The sequence below is a fragment of the Lissotriton helveticus genome, chromosome 7 (genome assembly GCF_964261635.1).
Source record: "Lissotriton helveticus chromosome 7, aLisHel1.1, whole genome shotgun sequence".
NCBI classification, from domain to species: domain Eukaryota; kingdom Metazoa; phylum Chordata; class Amphibia; order Caudata; family Salamandridae; genus Lissotriton; species Lissotriton helveticus.
The window spans coordinates 816,347,329-816,360,742 of NC_136068.1; the positions used below are offsets into that span (position 1 = coordinate 816,347,329).

Genomic DNA, 13,414 nt, shown 5'->3' on the forward strand with positions numbered 1-13,414 from the left:
ATGTAGCACCTATAACTGTATCAATCGAAATCTGGAACATATCACCACTTCTCTCGTCACCGAGCAGGCCCAGATCACCCTCCTATGCCGTCCTCAATGGTCCCAATGGGTCTGGTGAGTTATTCACCATTTTATATATTAGTGATATTTCTTTCTCTGTTAATGGGTCTGTCAATAAGCAGTCCTCTAAGGGTGATGCTTCCTCTTGTTCTTCCCCCTCACAGATGTGGCCCCGAAGGGCATGGCCTAGCTGCAAATATTTTAACCAAATTCCTTGCCCCATACTGCATTCCCTTCATAGAGTCGCACAAGTAATGTAAGCCTGCCCTCTCCAGACATCGCCTAGGTTCTCCAGGCCCAGCAATTCCCATTTACCAAAACTACGTAACTCGCTCACTTTACTGAGTAAATCGCTGTCCCAGAGTGGGGTCATATTTGTTAACTTCCCGTCCCAAACCATGTATTTCAAGGCTGCTTGCTACGCCTGCACCACTGTCTGTGTGTGAACTGGTAGACCATTGGTCACCTTCCTATTACATAGTAGGGGGAGGAACATCCATGGCCCCTCTATTCACTTTATATACTGGCTCTGCTCGGTCCCCAAATACCCATCCATTTACCGTGAACAGGTGGGAAGCCCAATAATGTCCGGCTCCGCCAATCCCCCTTCGTAGACGTCTCCTTTATAATTTGTGCAGAGCTATGCGTGGTGCGCTCCGGCTCCACAATAGGGATCGTATCTCGGCCCCACTTTCTGCAAGAAGAGTCACATAGGTGTATTTTGTAAATCATAGAGTAGGCGCGGGAGGGCACACATCTTAAAAATTGCCTCCCAGTCCATTAATGCAAGAGGCAAGGTCCGCCAGTGTTTCATATCTGCAATAAGTCTGTCTAGTTGGGACCCTAAGTTTCGCTGGTAGAACTCCAAAGTGTCCCTTGTCACATGGATCAAAAGGTATTTGAAGCCCTGAGTCACAATTGGTACCCTACACCTGGATGTTAAGAAGAGAATACCTCCCGCCAATGGGTACAGCAGGGATTTATCCCAGTTAATGAGATAACCTGGGTAATCCCCATAGATACGGGAGATCTGCAATATTCTGTCCACAGACTGTCTCAGTTTTCTTACATAAAGTAGGATGTCATACGCAAAAAAACAGATGATTTCTTCCCATTTCTCTCACACCGGGATTACCCAAATGAGGGCGTCCTGCCTTACCCAAGCCGCCAGTGGCTCCAGGGCCAGAGCAAATAAGATCGGGGACAAGGGGCATCCCTGTCTCGTTCCTTTCTGAAGAGAAAACACCCGGACACTACGGCATTGACCCTCTGGCCAAAAGCCGCTGGTAAAGAAGCTTCACCCATCCGATGAACTAGGCATAAAGTTCAAATGGCTCAACACTGCGAAGAGGTAGTCCCACTCTCTGCTATCGAAGGCCTGGCGTCCAGGGACTTGAGGGCCGATGGGTCAGTCAAACCCGATACTGTGATGTGAAGGACCTCAAACAACCTCCGCAAGTTTAACCTGGTTCCCTTATGCAGCATACATCCTGACTGATCTGGATGGATAAGGGAGGAAATCACCCTGCCCAGACGTATGACCAGAGCCTTAGCTAGGACCTTTACTTTGCAGTTGAGCAGGGAGATAGGTCTGTATGACCCACAATCCGTTGGGAGTTTAAAACTATCACTGCCGTACACTGGTCTTGATGAAGGGCACCTTTCACCTTGGCCGCTCTAAACATACCCAATAGATGGTCTGCCGTTTTACTCAGCATACACTAAATAACTCAACAGGTAAACCATTGGGTCCCACTGCCTTACCAGACTGCAGGGTGCGCACTGCATTGATCATTTCCTCAACCATTCCCCCTTCAGCATACCCCAATACTCAGTGGGCAGTAGTTGTAGACTTACATAACGTAAGAAGTCTCCGCACTCCTGTTCATTCTTCGCAGAGGATGATGAGTACAATGTTTCCTAATACGTGGCAAACGCTTCCGCTATCTCTTTCTCGGTTTTATATCTGTACTCTAAGCAGTCCACTATCTCACGAACACCACTACTACTCGCTCTTTTCTTATTCAGCCATGCTAGCAGTTAGTTGGCCTTGTCCTCAATGTCGTATAGTCTGTGCTGGGTGGTCAACGCCTGTGCCCTGGCACTTTCCTCCAATATCTTACATAATTCCTGTTGCCTCAAACCTAGTTGATGACTCACATTCTGCGCCCCGGACATCCAAACAGGAGGGCTTGGAGCCCAGGTGGAGCACACACCGAACATAAATTAACAGTCCTCCCCTCCCATTTGCCAGACACTACTGCATATTTCCCTGACGGATCAGTGCGCGACTTCCCCAGGATAAAGGGGAGTGCCCTCATACAGAGCACACCCACCCGTCTAGATCCAGTCATGTAACCCACATATCAAGGTTCAAGGTGTAACCAAACCTGTCTAGAGCTTTTCAGTGATTACCACGGGGATGTGTTTCCTGAAGCAGGATATCTGGAGCATGTCTCTTTATAAATTGCATGACCACTGTATGCTTTATCTTGTCATTGAGGTCATTAACATTCCAGGACCATACTTTCAGAGGGGTAATTTTGGCTTCAGGTCTGGCCATGAAGCAGATTTCCTTCTACTCTCAACACCTTTGGATCTCTGTGTTCCCTCCCAGTTACTACGCTCCCTATTCACTGTTTGATGACTGTTCCCCTTCCTCCCACCCAGAGCACTCAGCACATAATAATCATGTATACTGAACAATATAATTTGACCTAACTATCCCACTCCTCCCCCCCACCCTGCGACATAGGTTGCGCTGTCCCCAACATCCCAACCTGCAGAGTGCCTGACACCCAAACAATAACATACAACAACTATAATAGAGGGTGCCTCGAAAACGGCACAGTAATCAAAAAAATAGAAGAGAGAAAGCCACTTGCATCGAACCCCTGTTGAAACAATCACAGTTTGATGTCCCCTTTTGAATGGTTGAGCTGTTGAATTGGGCCTGGCAATGTATTCCAAGTTCCTGCTTACAGTTCAGTGTCCAACTCTGTGTCGAGCCATATCACCCGGGCTGCAACTCTCCCTCCTCACCAGACCAAGGTATCATTTTCTCTTACCTTCTCGACTGTTCAGTTCATTCTTGCATTCCGCCCCCATTTGCACCTTGTTCCGCCCCTGGGATCTCCTCAACCACCTGTTGTTCTGATTGCTCCCCGGGCTTCCTATGTCGTTCCCGTCCTCTGTGGCCACGTCCCGGATCTTTGCCTCCGTGCCGATGGGTTTAACGCTAACCCTCCAACTAATCCCTAGCCGTTTTTCTGGGGACGTAATGTGCCATGTCTGCCCTCTGCAATTATTCATAGCTTTGCCAGGAAAAGCATCATATACTTGATTTCCCCTCCCTGAGCTCACTCTTCCCCGCTTCAAAGCTCCTCCTCTGGCGCCGCCCCCTGTAATGTAAAATCAGGGAAAAAACGGATCAGAGTTTTCTAAAAATGTATATCCCAGTTTGCTCTGGCTGCCTGAAGGATCGCATCCCAGTTTAGATAGTCGAAGATTGTCTGTGGGGGGCCCAATCTGGGGGAGGGGAGGCACCGGGGTGCGATGCGCCTTATTGTTTGAAACAAATTTGGACTGTCTCTTCAGCCTCAGTTTGTTCAGTATGAAGTCCTCCAGGAAGAGGTCTACACTGTGCATCTCCGGGACCCCCACCACTCTGATGTTATTCCTTCTCGCCCCTCCTTCTTGATCTTCAAGCTTGGCTGCCATGGTCGTGGCTTGTTGGGATTTGAGGCGTTTTGTCGTGGATTGGAGTTGGGCAATCTGGGTCTCCGCCGTCGTGACTTTTCCCCTTAGTTTCTGTAGATCGGCCTGTTATGAATCCCAATGTACCCCAATATAGGCGTGGGTAGTCATCTAACCTTTCACCTACATTTACCCTGCCAATTTACTACATAACGGTTCTAGTGCTGACCTTTTACCTAGTTAGGTGTTGAAAAAATGTTGTGTGGTTTTCTCTGAAAAGTAGCCTCATTTATTATTCATGAGGATTCTCAGAATCACAGCAGGATTACCATCTTCTGTATAATAACTCTGTATGAGGGTCATCGCCATTGTCATCCTTAGCCGACATGATCCATCTAGGTAGACCCGCTGAGGGTACCTTTTGGGTATATAAGCAACACATCTTCACTGGGCAAGGCAGAGGAGAAAGACGTCCATGCTGGGATGCTGACATGAGACGCTGAGGTCCATGCACGCAGAAACTCCAGCACACAGTGGTCTGACCTCCCTTGCAGCGTGTCCAACCCGAGACCAAGATGGGGCCCTTCATTCTTCTCCCATCAGGTAATGGGGCTGGCTCTGTCCTAGGGTGATTCTCGACTTTGCACCTACTTCCGTGCTAGGTACACTTATGTACATCTAGTTAGGGTTAGCATCGTAGGAGTACACACTACTACTATCATGTATCTAAATACCTGCATATATCTATTGTTTTAGCACTATGGTAGAATTCTACCATCTATTTACTCTGCTGGCGCTTATAACCGTATATATCTGTTTCTGTCTTATAGTTATTGCAGCATGCATTTTTTTACACTAGAATGATACTGGTCCAATAAATGCTTATTGAAACCGTCCCCATTCTTTATTCTATGTATCTCTCTGAGAGAAAGTGAGCACGAGTGACTGAGCGAAAAGTACAGTACTGTTTCCACGATCCCGGAGGGTTCAGGGTTGTCATGTTAGATAGTTGCCAGTAACTATTCACTCTTTGGTAAGAGGGACACATAGTGGCACTATGAGCTAGCTGGTCTACAGGAGACCATATCCAGTGGGAGTGTCTGGAATCAGTCTGGATTTATAGGAACTACACGACAGGCCCTCATCAGATTCACCTCAACTCTTATGGTATCTATCTTGGGCTTGAACGTGCTCCTAATGTCCTGTATTGCTGCCTTAATCGCACCCAACGAGGGTTCCGCTGCCACCTCCCCTTACACTGCCATAGGGGTCTTTGGAAGCACATAGTTATCTTTTTTGTTGGTCTTGGTGTCACCATTTCACTGCTAGGCGCCCAACTGCAGGTACCTAGACCTTGCCTTCTTACAGGCAATGGGGCTGTTCTTCTACTTTTAGTCTGTTGCTAACTGATGTGTACGTGTGTCCCTTTAAGGGAGAGGGGAGGCTCTTGCCACAGTCCTACCCACACCCTCCCAACTCCGGAAGGCTTAGAGTCATTGTCAAACACTCCAGATGTGTTCACTGTGCCATCGAGCCTCGGGTTATTCTCACGACCTGCCCGGTGGGGGTCTTTCAACCACCCATGCCCGAGGGCAAGAGCCGGTCACATTCAACTGGTCCTCACTGCCCTGGGGCCCGCTCCTGAGCAAGCTGTAATCCCGCCACCACAATTTACAAAGCCATGCTGTGTGTGGGTGATTTTGGGGAGCAGCTGTTTTGCACTGCACGCCGAGGCCCGCTCCTCCACTGTGCACTGCAAGCCCCCCAGGCCAATCGTCCAGATCTCTGCCTCGTGGACCGTCCCTCAGACCTCACCTGCCTGTGGTCCCGAGCTCGATCTGCCAGCAGACGGCCCCTACCAATGTTTTCTCCTGGTCTCGTTGCCTCTGGGCTCTGATGCCGCAGCCGCTCACTCCGCTGCGGGGGCCTCCACGGTTCGCACTGTCTTCTGTAGCATGCCGCTGTACTCGTTGGCCTCTTTCTCCATCATCAGAGTTGATGCTGTATTATTTACCCAAGGGGGTGGGCCCAGGCACAACACCAATCCACGATCTAACCTGCCCCAGGGAGCTCGGCGCCAGTCGACTCAGCAACGCCCATACAGTCTCGAGGCCTAGCCAAGGCATGGCCCGGCTCCAATATTTGCAGGCCAGGGCTCCGCCTGGCTGCTCGGCACATCACTCATTGTTTCAGGGCTTATGTTGAGCCGGAACCTACCGGACCCGTTTCAGTCCTTGGACATCCCACTGTTCGGGGAGTGCCTACGGCATCGGATATGGTGCCGGATTATGGCGTTAAATTCCTATTATGTGCAGCCATTGTCGTTTGCGCCAAGCCACGCCCCCACAAGTGTCCGATTTAAACAGATCAAAAAACGCTTTACTTGGCTCAAAAACAATTAAAGAGAGTATGTTGTAACACCGAGACTTTGGAGATCCAGTCAAAGCCACTGAGCTGATATTCTGCACACCCCAAAAAGAGAATAAGTTTGATCAATGTGCCTCTGTGATATATCTGTATTTATTGCAGAGGCATAGTTTGTTCTTACTCCACAGGAAATCCCTTTTTGCTCCACTTAACAACCTCCTTCACCTTCGTTCAGGAATTTGAACCTCAAGTGGGGAAAATCAATGTTGAGAATTCAACGGTTTAATCTGCAACATTTGGTCAAAGAGTTCAAAAGATATAAAGGAGCCCATACTCCGTGACTTGACCAAATAACACAGAAGTTGTCATACGTATATGTCCATAAGTTGTCATACACCATAGATAAACCTTTGCAGAGTACAGGAATAAAGGGCAATGCACATTCTATACCTGCATGTTTACACCTGCCCCAATTGTTCCCGATTATCATTGCTGGTCGCAATCATCACAGTCCAAAGTGTACACCCTGGCAGGCCCCTTTGTTTAACATGAACACACAAGTTATGTTTAGTTTCGAAGAAACTCCAATGTTTGCGAGCATCAAATAAAATAGAGTAACACACTTGGTGAGGGCATAGCTTTTATCTGTAACAAAGACAGCATACTTACTTAGGCCAAAAGTCATCATGGGTGCTAAAATAAATCATACTCCAATGTTCGCTCGCGACAAACAGCACACCTCAACAAACGCAGCATGGGCCAACTTTAACACCTACCACATAGACTTATAGGCACAAGTAATGTGGAGATATAAAGTTAAATGCAGTCCAGTGTTCAATCAAGAGTTGAGAACGCTTCTATAGCTGTTCTTACGTAAAAGGAACGATCTAGCTGAGGGAAGTATCCATACAGGGCATAAGCAGAGAAATCAAATCTTTCAGTAACAAGTACTTCATGAAAATTCTAGTGCTGGCAACAAGTCCCCTTTCAGAGACTGTTCATTGTTGGCTAGACACTACATTTATGAAGGACAACAATGATTAAGGTCTTTCCTTGAAGATTAGTTTTACAATGAGGATTATGTTCTTTCCTGAAATTGGAATACTATATATAACACCATATGCAAATAGAAGCACATGTGTATTTGCTATTAAATAGCTGCTATCAAACTAAAAGATCGCAAAGGAGTGTAGAGTAATAAAGTCAAGCAGTCATTAATGGTAGGGTCTATGGCTTTTCCTGGGTATGAAGCTGTGAGAAAGAAGCATATTCTTTATAAAACTATCAATTATAGACAAAGGCTAATTGTCTGGCTTTATCCTGGAGCAAAATCAAACACAAAGCTGAAACTGACAGCACCTCACTCACTTATATAAGACAACTTGCAATGTTTGAGTATCTGACTAATATATTTGTATAAAGTGTTTCTGTACTGCACCCTACAAAGGGCAGCTGAGGGAATGGAGTTTGTCAGCTGAGCAGGAAAAAACACCTCCTATCTTCTCCACTGCCTGGGTACGGCCCATCACTTAAAGGATATGGAGTGCGTAGTGTTTAGTCACCAATTTATGCTTTTTAGATGATATATAAATATCAAGCATTGGCAATAGGTCTCGCCTTTGGGGCCCTATAAGTGTATAGGCAGAGCTATTGAGTTTGCCAATGTGTTTAAGCTGTGCTGTAGAGAAGTGTGGCTGCTCTGCAGCATGCAAAAAAGTTTTAATAAAAAAGTGCCACATGAGTGATGCTGTGCTGGCCCCGAGTGATGCTGTGGTGGCGCTGAGTGATGCTGTGGCTGTACTGAGTGGTGCTGAGTGATGCTGTGGTGGTGCAGAGTGATGCTGAATGATGCAGTGGTGGTGGTTCTGACTGATGCGGTGGTGGTGGTGCTGACTGATGCGGTGGTGCGCTGAGTGATGCAGTGGTGACACCGAGTGATGCTGTGGTGACACCGAGTGATGCTGTGGTGACACCGAGTGATGCTGTGGTGACACCGAGTGATGCTGTGGTGATACAGAGTGATGCTGTGTTGGCGCCGAGTGATGCTGTGGCTGTGCTGAGTGGTGCGAAGTGATGCTGTGGTGATGCTGAGTGATGCTGTGGCGGTGCTGAGTGATGCTGTGGTGGTGCGGTGGTGGTGCTGACTGATGCGGTGGTGGCGCTGACTGATGCGGTGGTGGCGCTGACTGATGCGGTGGTGGCGCTGACTGATGCTGTGGTGGCGCTGACTGATGCTGTGCTGAGTGGTGCTGAGTGATGCTGTGGTGGTGCGGAGTGGTGCTGAGTGATGCTGTGATGTTGCGGAGTGATGCTGAATGATGCAGTGGTGGTGGTGCTGACTGATGCAGTGGTGGTGGTGCTGACTGATGCGGTGGTGGTGGTGCTGACTGATGCGCTGGTGGCGCTGAGTGATGCTGTGGTGACACCGAGTGATGCTGTGGTGACACCGAGTGATGCTGTGGTGACACCGAGTGATGCTGTGGTGACACCGAGTGATGCTGTGGTGACGCCGAGTGATGCTGTGGTGACGCCGAGTGATGCTGTGTTGGCGCTGAGTGATGCTGTGGCTGTGCTGAGTGGTGCTGAGTGATGCTGTGGTGGTGCTGAGTGATGCTGTGGCAGTGCTGAGCGATGCTGTGGCGGTGCTGAGCGATGCTGTGGCGGTGCGGAGGTGGTGCTGACTGATGCGGTGGTGGCGCTGACTGATGCGGTGGTGGCGCTGACTGATGCGGTGGTGGCGCTGACTGATGCGGTGGTGGCGCTGACTGATGCGGTGGTGGCGCTGACTGATGCTGTGGTGGCGCTGACTGATGCTGTGGTGGCCCTGAGTGATGCCGTGGTGACCCTGAGTGATGCTGTGCTGGCCTATCGGACTGCCAAACTCGTAATTAGCCCCCAAGAGATCATGGTGATCAGTGGAGGCCTTTGGGGAAATATACACGACTGCGACAAAGACACGACGTATTTCACTTATCTTGCTTTCTATAAATGCATTTGCCAGTATTTATAATAAATAAATACAGTGAGTGTCTGAGTCCGTGCAGGCTGAGCACCTCTGACTTCCGTACAATCGTGGGCTCGGATCAGACGCCTTGCTCTCCGCCTGGGAACCTCCGTGCCCGACCTCCCCAGTGTGACTTTCACTTCTCTTAGTCACTTTGTGAGGACCGGCTAGGCAAGTCACGAGCTCTGCCAGCCCCCTCTCATCCATCCCACCCCCAGGTGCCTTTAGAGAGGGATAAGGCACCCTCTTCCATTCCGCAGCAGAGTCAGCACTCTGACCTATGGACGGAACCCAGGGAGCAGGGAGTGCTCAGTGAGGTGACCCCGCTGACAAACTTAAGCTCATGATCTTTCTGGCAGAGCCCGTGGACTCAGGAAGGGCGGGCACTGCAGCCCCTGTAAATGAATGACCCCATGAGGGACCTGCTGGGTGCGCCCACACTTCCGGTGCATGTGTAGTAACACGCATGAGAGCGAGCAGACTGGCAGTGCCCTGTATTCACTATCGGTTCATTGGACGGGGGTGGGGGGGTGGGGCAGTGTGCTTGGAAGCGACAGGTTGCTGAAGTAAATTCTCTGAATGTAGTGGGTAGTATATGCTGGGGGTGGGGGATTGGCAGGCAGGCTAGATGGGTTCAATGTTAAGTACGCCACGCTCCTCCCACCCGCCCCTGGCATGTACCATGGGCAGCAGAAAAGGGTGGCTATTTCTGTCAATAAGCAGGGGGGCGGCTCTGGAGTACTAACCCCCCCACTGTTCCAGTATGTTTTCTTAAGCTATTCTAATGGGCATGGACCTGGGAAGATAGACGAGGGGATGTGATTGTTAGGGGATATTAGGATTAACCAATGGGATTTTCTTAAGGATTTTGTTTTTTCGATGTAGTAAAGTATCATCCAGATAAGGGAAGACATGAATATGTTGTCTTTTTAAGTGAGCCGCAACTACTGCGAAGCACTTGGTGAAGACTCTGGGTGCTGTAATCACCCCGAATGGGAGTACTTTGAATTGGTAGTGTTGACCATGTACCACGAACCTGAGACATTTCCACTGAGCGGGTTGAATGGGAATATGAAAGTAGGCGTCCTTTAAATCCAGAGTGGAGAGAAAGTCATCCTGTTGAAGCAGTGGGAGCACCTGTTGGAGAGGGACCATATGGAAGTGGTCCGACTGAATGTAGAGGTTTAGTGGTCTGAAGTCCAATATTGGCCTGAGAGAGCCACCCTTTTTTGGAATTAGAAAATAGAGGGAGTAAACCCCTGTGCCTTGATGAGGCAAGGGGACTTGTTCTATTGCCTGTTTTTGTAATAGACAGATAACCTCTTGTTTGAGAAGTGTCAGATGTTCAGAGGACATTGGACGTTGTCTGGGAGGAATATGTGGGGGAGTAGAGGTGAGTTCCAGGCAATAACCATGCTGGATAATTTGTCTTACCCACTTGTCTGTTGTGATTGCATTCCAGACAGTGGGAACTGTGAGAGACGTCCCCAGACAGGAGTGGGACGATCGGGGGGAAGTGAAGGGAAGTCACTGTTTGGTGGTAGGGGAGTTGCGGGTATTATTACCGCGACCTCTTCCCTTACCGTTGTTGCCTCTGTAGCCTCCGCGAAAGTATCCTCTGGAGGACGTTTGAGTGGGGCTCTTATAGGAAGAAGAGGGATGTTCTGAGCCAATGGTTTTAGAGCCAGCCCTGTAGAAGAAGTGGGGAAAAGAACCTCTAGGGGAAGGTAATTTCAAGGCCCCCATGGACTTAGCAGTGTCAGTATCTTTTTTCATCTTTTCTAAAGATGTGTCAACTGTGGGCCCGAAAAGATGCTCTTGATCAAAGGGCTGGTTAAGGATAGCAGTTTGCACTTCCTGCTTGAATCCGGAGATTCGGAGCCAAGCGTGCCTGCAAAGCAAAACGCTAGTGTTAATGGCACGAGATGCGGTATCAGCCGCGTCAAGCGCACATTTAATTGAGGAGTTAGTTATTCATTTCCCCTCCTGTATAAGGTTGTTCGCTTGCTCTTTATATTAGCTAGTAAGGTGTTGCATGAGCTTTTCAAGTTCATCATAATGAGCTCTGTCATACCTGGCCAACAAACCTTGGCCATTGGCAATCCGCCAATGATTTGCAGCCTGTGGCGCAATACGTTTTCCAGATGCATCTATTAGTTTGGATTCCTTATCAGGAGGAGGGGTGTCACCTGTACTTTGTGAGTTTGCCCTCTTGCTTGCATTTGACACCACAAGAGAATCCAAAGGGACCTGACCTTTAATGTAAACTGGGTCATTGGGAGCTGCTTTATATTTTTTGTCCACCCTGGTGTTGAGAATCCTGGCTCTGACAGGGTCCTTAAAAACTTGTGGCACATGTTTTAGCATGCCTTTTAACATTGGCAGGGTGTGAGTGGACTTTTGTGAGGGTGCAAAGGTTTAGAATAAAAAGTCTTCCTCAAGTGGATCAGAATGTAATTCTACCCCTTGGTATTGAGCAGCCCTATGAATTAGTTGCGCAAAACCAATACTGTCATCTGGTGGTGATGGCCTAGATGGATAGAGGTCCAGGTCATTATGTGGGTCGGGATCTGTGATGTAGTCATTCCAAGGGTCTACGTTGTGTGGGATGGTATGTGAATCATCTTCCCAATCTGTATTCCCACCCCATCAGAATAATCATCCTCATCATCTTGTGGCTGAGGTGAAAAAGTATGTTGTGGGGAGTGTGCTGGAGTAAGTAAGAGATTTGGATCAGTTGGAGGAGGAGAAGGAGGTGGAGAAGTGTTAGTGCTCATTCCCTTTCGTTTCATGGGTATTTCGTATTCCCCTGAATTATCCAGTTTTCTCTTTTTAGGAGGTTTGGCGACAACTTTACCAGTTTCTGGGTCAATATAAAGAGATTTTCGTTTTGGATCCCAAAAATCTGGTACAGACTATGGGTAGAATGTCCTTTTTTGGTGCCGAGGATTTAGGGTCAAAATGTTCTTTAGAGCGAGTTTCTGAGGCTTTCTGCGGGGTCTTGGATTCCTTAGGTTTTGGTATAGGAGTTTGCGTCTCCGAGACTTTTTTTCGGTTTTGAATGTTTGTCCTTGGTGTGTTTGGACACCGAGGGCTTCGGCGTTGAGGCTGTCTTCGGTGCTGACGAAGAAGGGCGTGGCAGATCTTTGACCTTGTGCTTCGGTGCCGAAAGTGACTTTCCGGCACCTGAATGGGGCTGGCTCGAGCTCGAGCCCGAGCCCTGAGGACTTGTCTTTAGGTTTCACAGCCGAGCCCAAGGGCGGGACGTCTGAGACATGTTGCCGGTGTCGACCTGAGCCCGAGGGCAAAGGTGTTACCGGAGCCTTAGGTTTGGTAGGTTACTTAATTGCGAGGTGCCGTTTTTTCAAGTAAAAGTATGCAGCCCATGATGAAGTGCTTTTTAGCACGAAACGCGTCGGGAAGCAGAACTCTTAATGATGATGCCATCGCGCTCCATCCTGTGCAGTGCTTTCATTAAAGAACATTTTGGCAGATATTTACCGGTGTGTGGGCTCCTTCATAGCAGGCACCTTTTTGGTGGATGTTTAGCGGTTTGCCTGAACCGCAGGAGAAGCCCCACTGTGTATGCAGTCTTGCTGGGGTGCCAAGCGACCCTCCGGCGCAAAGACACTGGTTGCTGTTTGGTGAAAGACAAGGTTACTGCACAGGGAGGAAACTGGTGTGCACAACCCACGAGGGATTTATGGATTTTACATTTGAAAAACGGCACGCAGCCCACTGTGGTTTAATGACACTACAGGATCAAGGAGACCCTTGTTGGTAGCCACGCCCACTGGGGCGGGATCTGCGAAACCAAGATGTACTTAATTGCGAGGTGCCGTTTTTTCAAGTAAAAGTATGCAGCCCAGGATGAAGTGCTTTTTAGCACGAAACGCGTCGGGAAGCAGAACTCTTAATGATGATGCCATCGCGCTCCATCCTGTGCAGTGCTTTCATTAAAGAAAATTTTGGCAGATATTTACCGGTGTGTGGGCTCCTTCATAGCAGGCACCTTTTTGATGGATATATATACTTATATATATATTATCCACCAAAGAAAAGAATTATTGTCCGCACTCGCTCAATTCGAAAAATTGGATTTATTTAGACAGAGACTTCAGATAGCCCCCTTCACCTACGCGTTTCGACCGCAGGTCTTGTTCACAGTGTTGCATAATTTGCAGTGGGGGAACGTTCATCCCCACTGTCCAGCACCAGCCGTGCAACAGAGTGCACTTCCGAGTGAACGATTTGGTGGAAAACATATATATATATACATACATATAC

The 13,414-nt window shown here is 48.6% G+C and overlaps 1 protein-coding gene across 4 annotated transcripts in view; it reads right to left on the reverse strand.

The window, feature by feature from the left end:
- The window catches only part of JADE2 (jade family PHD finger 2), an 874,388-nt gene that overhangs the window by 14,739 nt on the left and 846,235 nt on the right, over positions 1 to 13,414 (reverse strand). The window lies entirely within an intron of this gene.